The sequence below is a fragment of the Ranitomeya variabilis genome, chromosome 2 (assembly GCF_051348905.1).
Source record: "Ranitomeya variabilis isolate aRanVar5 chromosome 2, aRanVar5.hap1, whole genome shotgun sequence".
Taxonomy (NCBI): Eukaryota; Metazoa; Chordata; class Amphibia; order Anura; family Dendrobatidae; genus Ranitomeya; species Ranitomeya variabilis.
This window is the reverse complement of record NC_135233.1, coordinates 606,594,572-606,601,065: the sequence shown is the minus strand read 5'-3', so window position 1 is coordinate 606,601,065 and position 6,494 is coordinate 606,594,572.

Below are 6,494 nucleotides of genomic sequence, written 5' to 3'. Positions count from 1 at the left end.
GCGTCGGGACACGTCGTACGACGCAATACAGCGCTGCAATACGTTTTTTTTACACTGAGCATGCTCAGAAGAAGTATTTTGTTGCCAATTGGTCAGACACCCCCAAATCTATATAAACCTGGCCTGGGCCTTCAACCCCACATATGCCAGCAAGATCCAGAGAGAAGACTGCCAGCAAGAGCCAGAGAGAAGACTGCCAGCAAGAGCCCAGCCAGCAACAGGACCCCAGCCAGCCACAAGACCCCAGCCAGCCACAGGAGCCAGCCACCATAGAGCCAGCCACAGGAGACAGACATAGGACCCCAGCCAGCCACAGGAGACAGACATAGGACCCCAGCCAGCCACAGGAGCCAGCCACCATAGAGCCAGCCACAGGAGACAGACATAGGACCCCAGCCAGCCACAAGACCCGAGCCAGCCACAGGACTCCAGCCACAGGAGCCAGCCACCATAGAGCCAGTGTGAGTATTGCAATTTTTGTGTGCATCTGTGTGCCTGTGCATTTGTGTGTGTATATGAGGTACTGACTACAGAAAGAGCTTAAAACCTGAAGAGAACCTGAGGCCTGCCATCGTCCTGCACCAGCCAGTGCCATGCTAGAGTCCAGATGCAGCCTGATTCCAGCCACTGTGAAGACCTGCAGCTCCAGCCAAAGGATTGTCAGCCTTTTGTATGTGTGTGTGTGTGTATGCGTCTTCTGATTGGGTTCACCTTTCTGCCTTTGTTGTACATATGTGTATTTGCATAAAGCTATGTGCGTGCATGTGTATGTGTGTATTTTTGGACGGCTGTGTGCTTTTGTATCATGTGCCTGCACCTTATTATGCCTTTGCCAATTTTATGCCTGTTCATGTGGGAGGGTATGTGTCCATGTGCAGGATTGCATCAGGATGTGGTCAGGATTTTCCATCAGTATTTGTACGCCAAAATCAGGAGTGGGTGATAAAATCAAAAGTGTGCCTGTTTTCCTATTATACTTTACCTAATTTTTACACTCCTGGTTTTGGCTTACAAATACTGATGGGAAATCCTGACCAAATCCTGATGCGATCCGGAATGTGGACACATACCATGCATGTTTTTTGTGTACGTCTTGTTGATTGCATGTGCATTTGTCCATGCTGTAATTGGTTATTTGCCTTTTTCTGATGTATGGACTGTATAGTGGTCTGTGCAGCATGTGGTTTAAATGTGTTTTTTTTTTTTTTTTTTTTTTAAATCTGATGTGTTTTTTAAAAAAGTCTAGCGGTCTGCAGCTTGTGGTTTGAATGTGTGAGTGTGGGGTTTTTCTATTTAATAAAAGTGTTGATTTTATTTTAATTACTGTTATAACCATTAGCAGTTGAAGTACTTGTATTTAAAATAAAGAGCATGTCAGCTCCTAATTGTGATTTTTAAAAAAAGAGAGAAAAAAAATAATAATAATAAAATGTGTTTTAAAAAAATGTCCGTAGTATTATTTCATAAAGGTAAATTTAAAACTGGTGTATGTACCAATGGTTACACATGCAATACAGGGTTGGTTGAGGGCTCATTTTTTTTAATAAAGGTTAACTTGTAAAGTTTTTTTTTTTTTTTGGGGGGGGGGAGGTTATTTTTTTTAAATAAAATGTGTCAAATATATTTTTTCATAGTGTTAACATTTTAAAATTTTATTTTTTGGGACATGGAAATGAATGGTATAACGTGCAACTTTTTGGGGGGTTTTGTTGTTCACCTGTATGAACATTTCTGACATCATTTCAGTAGGGTGTTTATCATTGAACATTACCTAGTTCAGGGGGTGGTCTAACTATAGATCCATTATACATATTAACAGATAAACCAGGACCGCAGCCACTGACCAGCCCACCAGGACCACAGCCGCTGCCCACCAGGACCACAGCCGCTGCCCACCAGGACCACAGCTAAGTGTTAGAAGTAAGTTTTGAAGACCCACAATCTGCTACTTCAATGTGTCGAGCAGATTGCAAGTGTCTCTTTAACTTACAGAAACACCAGGACCACAGCCGCTGCCCACCAGGACCACAGCCGCTGCCCACCAGGACCACAGCCGCTGCCCACCAGGACCACAGCTAAGTGTTAGAAGTAAGTTTTGAAGACCCACAATCTGCTACTTCAATGTGTCGAGCAGATTGCAAGTGTCTCTTTAACTTACAGAAACACCAGGACCACAGCCGCTGCCCACCAGGACCACAGCCGCTGCCCACCAGGACCACAGCCGCTGCCCACCAGGACCACAAAACAATGTCCTCTTCTGACAGCCCTCCTCCACAGCAACAGCGTGTATCGGTAAAAGTTAACGCAAAAAATGGGTTTATTTTTTTTTGGTTTTTTAAAATTACATTTTGATGTCTAACCACATGCATAAATTATGTTTCAACAGGAAGCTGAATCAGATGAGGAGCTGTCAGAAGGGGGCGAGACGGGTGGAGAGATGCTAGTGGAGGAGGAACCAAGTGTAAGTAGTGGTGAAACAGTTTTTTCGCACATCACACTGCACCATACACAAAACAGATTTTCATACATAACTAAACACAGAAAATATATGCCTACATTACTGAGAATTTGTTTCCTTTATTTCAGGCTGCTGCTGCTGCTGCTCCTGCTGCTGCCGCTGAAGGTTCTCCCAGACACTCCCAGAGTCGGCGGACTCGTCGCCGCGGTCGCCCATCAGTGAGTTTTTTTTTTTTTTTTTTTTTGGGAGGGGGATTCTATTGGTACTTAGTGTTTCAGTGTACTAATAAGTTTGTTTTTCTTCTTCCTTTTTTTTGGCACAGGCTTCACAGCGTGCTCCCGCAGTAGATGACGATGAAGACGATGACATCGACATTGATAATCTAATTGAGGAGGTTCACGAGCGGGAGCCGCTGTGGAACATGGCTGACCGCAGGCATGCTGATACCGGTGTCACCCGTCGGCTCTGGGACGAAGTGTGTCGCAACCTGTTTCCAAGGCGGGAGAGCCTTCATCCTCAGCAGCAGAGCAAACTAGGTAAGTATTCACTTTCCAGTGATGTTTTGAGCTGACTGTAATGTATTGCATTTACCAATTTTTTGTTTTTTCTTTTGATTCTTGTCTTCACAGTTGGAAAGATTAGGAAGCGGTGGCAGTCACTGAGGGATCGCTTTAAGAGGGAATTCAACGATGAGATGCAGGCCCCGAGTGGCTCTGCAGGAAGGAAGAGGAGCAAATATAAATATGGCCAGGCCCTCTTCTTCCTGAGGCGAACCATGCTAAGCAGAGTGTAAGTATTCTACAGCCCACTAATAACCATGTTAACCTGTCTACTTAGTTTGCTTTCAGTCAGGGCTTTTTCATTCCAATGTATTAATTTTTTTTTTTTTTCTTTCACAGCACCTTCTCCAGCCACCGGGCGCCTGCATCTTCCTCTGCGCCCTCTGGAGCGATCCCTCCTGAGTCCGCCACTGAGGGCCACGTCGGTAGGCCCCACACCACTGTCCCCTCCTCTGACCCCTCTGTCCCCTCCTCTGACCCCTCTGTCCCCTCCACTTCATCCGCCCCAAGCAGTGGAGCATTATTGCAGGCTTCATTGCTCGCATCTGATGCTGAACAGTTAGCGTTCCCTTTACCCCACCCCTCTGATCCTGCCACCTCGAGACCACCATCAGGTTCGTGGCGGCAGCGACAGAGGGGTCAGGAAAGGAGCTATGCTCCTGAGTTCTTACACCTGAATGCATCCTTCCAAGGCTCTTTCAAAATTTTGGGAGAGCAAGTGACTGCTGGTTTCAACATGGTGCAATCACGCATCAGTGAAACAAGCCAGGAAACCAGCAGTCGCTTGGATAGGCTGCATTCAGCTGTAAGTCCCGATCCGGCCAATCTTTTTTTCCAATCCATGCTCATGAGCATGGAGAAGCTTTCTTTTGAGCAACAGATGCGGGTAATGAATACCTGCCATAATGCTGCACTGCAGGCCATTAATGAATCGACCCACACACCTCCCCACACCTCCACTCCAATTCCACCCCAGGCCCCATTTCCACACCATACCCCCCATTACCAAACCCAGCCCCAATACCCACACCAGCACCATTACCAAACCCAGCTCCAATCCCCACACCAGCACCATTACCAAACCCCACGCCAGTCCCACTACCCTACCCAGTCACAATACCCGACCCAGTCCCCACAACAATCCCGGCCCCCAGACCAAATTACTTCCCCAATGTTTTCCTTACTCAACTTTTCTCTTCCCCCTACCCCAACACCACCCCCCTCTGGTCAGCCTCTTGGTTTAACCCCCCCTTCCACTGCACCCCAAACAAGTAGGGTTTCCCCACCTATCGACGTGGTCCAACCTTCCTGCCCCTCCTCCTCTCATATCTCCACCCAACACTTTGAAAATTTGTAAAGTGTTATTAATGTAAATAATATTATAAAAAATGTTCAAATTTTTCAAAAAAAAAGTTGGAAAATAAAAATATATTTTTTTTGCAAAACAAAAAAAAAAAAAAGAGATAAAATAAATTTCTGATTACAATTCTACTCTTTGTGTGTGTGTGGATTTAATAAGGTAATATAATAAAAAAAGGTTTAATAAAAACAAACACCAGACATGTAAAAGGTATAACATAATGGTTTTACTAGCAAGAAAACCACGCTTTTGGGCCTTTTTTTGGGGGGGGGCTGAAACACTTTTTTTACATAAACAAAACACATGGGAAACAGGTTACACATGGGAAACAGGTTACACAATCATGTCTTGCCACGGGATCCGCCCGACAGGTGAGACAAAATAATCGGCAAACTGGTCCCTCATCCTTGTAACTGAACCTGTAGAGCGAACCGAGCTGCTGCGGTAGTCCCACAAGGTGGTCTCCAACTCTTCATCATCCAAAGAAACGGGCTCCTTTGACAGGACAAAGTTGTGGAGCACCACACAGGCTTTAACTACCTCGTCTATAGTTGTTGTTTTCAGCTTGATAGCCGTCAGCAGAACCCGCCACTTCGCCGTCAATATGCCAAAGGAACACTCCACTACTCTTCGTGCTCTAGTAAGCCGGTAATTAAAGACCCGCTTGGTATGGTTTAAGTTCCGGCTACTGTACGGTTTCAGTAGGTGCAGCGACAGTTGAAAGGCTTCATCACCTACAAAAACATATTCCAGGGCTGGGTCATTTGTTCCTGGCAGTGGTCTGGCTGGCGGGAAATCGTAGGTCTCTCCATAAAGGCAACGACCCATCGGAGAGTTTTTAAGAACTTGCGAATCGTTGGACCGTCCATATGCTCCGATGTCCATGGCAAGGAACCTGCAGTTGGCGTCTGCAATAGCCATAAGGACGATGGAGAAATACTTCTTATAATTATAATACTCCGATCCTGTTCCTGCCGGTTTCGCAATCCTTATGTGTTTCCCGTCAACTGCACCCACACAATTAGGGAAATTGCAAATTTGCAGAAACTCTTCAGCACTTCGCAACCAGATTTCCATGGATGGTTGGGGGATATACTCTGGTTGCAAAGTGGTCCAAACAGCCCGACATGTGTCCTTCACTATTCCAGAGATAGTTGAAATGCCCAGCCTGAACTGATAATGGAGCGAAGTCATAGATTCACCCGTAGCTAGGAAACTTTAAAAAAAAAAAAAAAAAAAAAAAATGTTAGAAAAAATTGCACAGACCAACAAGTTTTAATATGGCACTGTTATTTTTTTTTTAAGGACGGGACACCCAATAAAACCAGCATGAAACCAGTGTAAAAAAACAGTGGAATGTCCGCCAAGAAAACCCAAATTACATGCTGCAGAAAATAGTGCGCAATATGGCAGCGCAGTATTGTCTGCAGCGTGTAATATAACATTCAAAATGACCAATGACAGAAAAAAAAGCAGTTGCATGTCATCAAACCCAAAAAACCAAAAAAAAAAAAAAAAATGCAGAAAATGCAACGCAATATTTCAGCGCAGTTTTTTCTGCAGTCTGTTATCTAACATTCAATATCAGCAATGACATTTAAATAAAGCAGTGGAATGTCCGCCAAGAAAACCAAAACTACATGCTGCAGAAAATAGTGCGCAATATGGCAGCGCAGTATTGTCTGCAGCGTGTAATATAACATTCAAAATGACCAATGACAGAAAAAAAGCAGTTGCATGTCATCAAACCCAAAAAAAAAAAAAAAATGCAGAAAAACATTCAATATCAGCAATGACATTTAAATAAAGCAGTGGAATGTCCGCCAAGAAAACCAAAACTACATGCTGCAGAAAATAGTGCGCAATATGGCAGCGCAGTATTGTCTGCAGCGTGTAATATAACATCCAATATCAGCAATGAAATAAAAAAAAGAGGCTTACCGCAGGGTCACCATCAGCCGCTCCGCCGGTGTGATGGCAAGCCTCATCCTTGTATCCTGTCTTCGGATGACATCCTCCATTTTTGCAAGCAAAAAATCGAAATGTTCAATCCTCATCCGCACGTAGTTGTGGAATTTGTGTGGATTGTGCCGCAACTCCAGGTAGAGAGTGGACT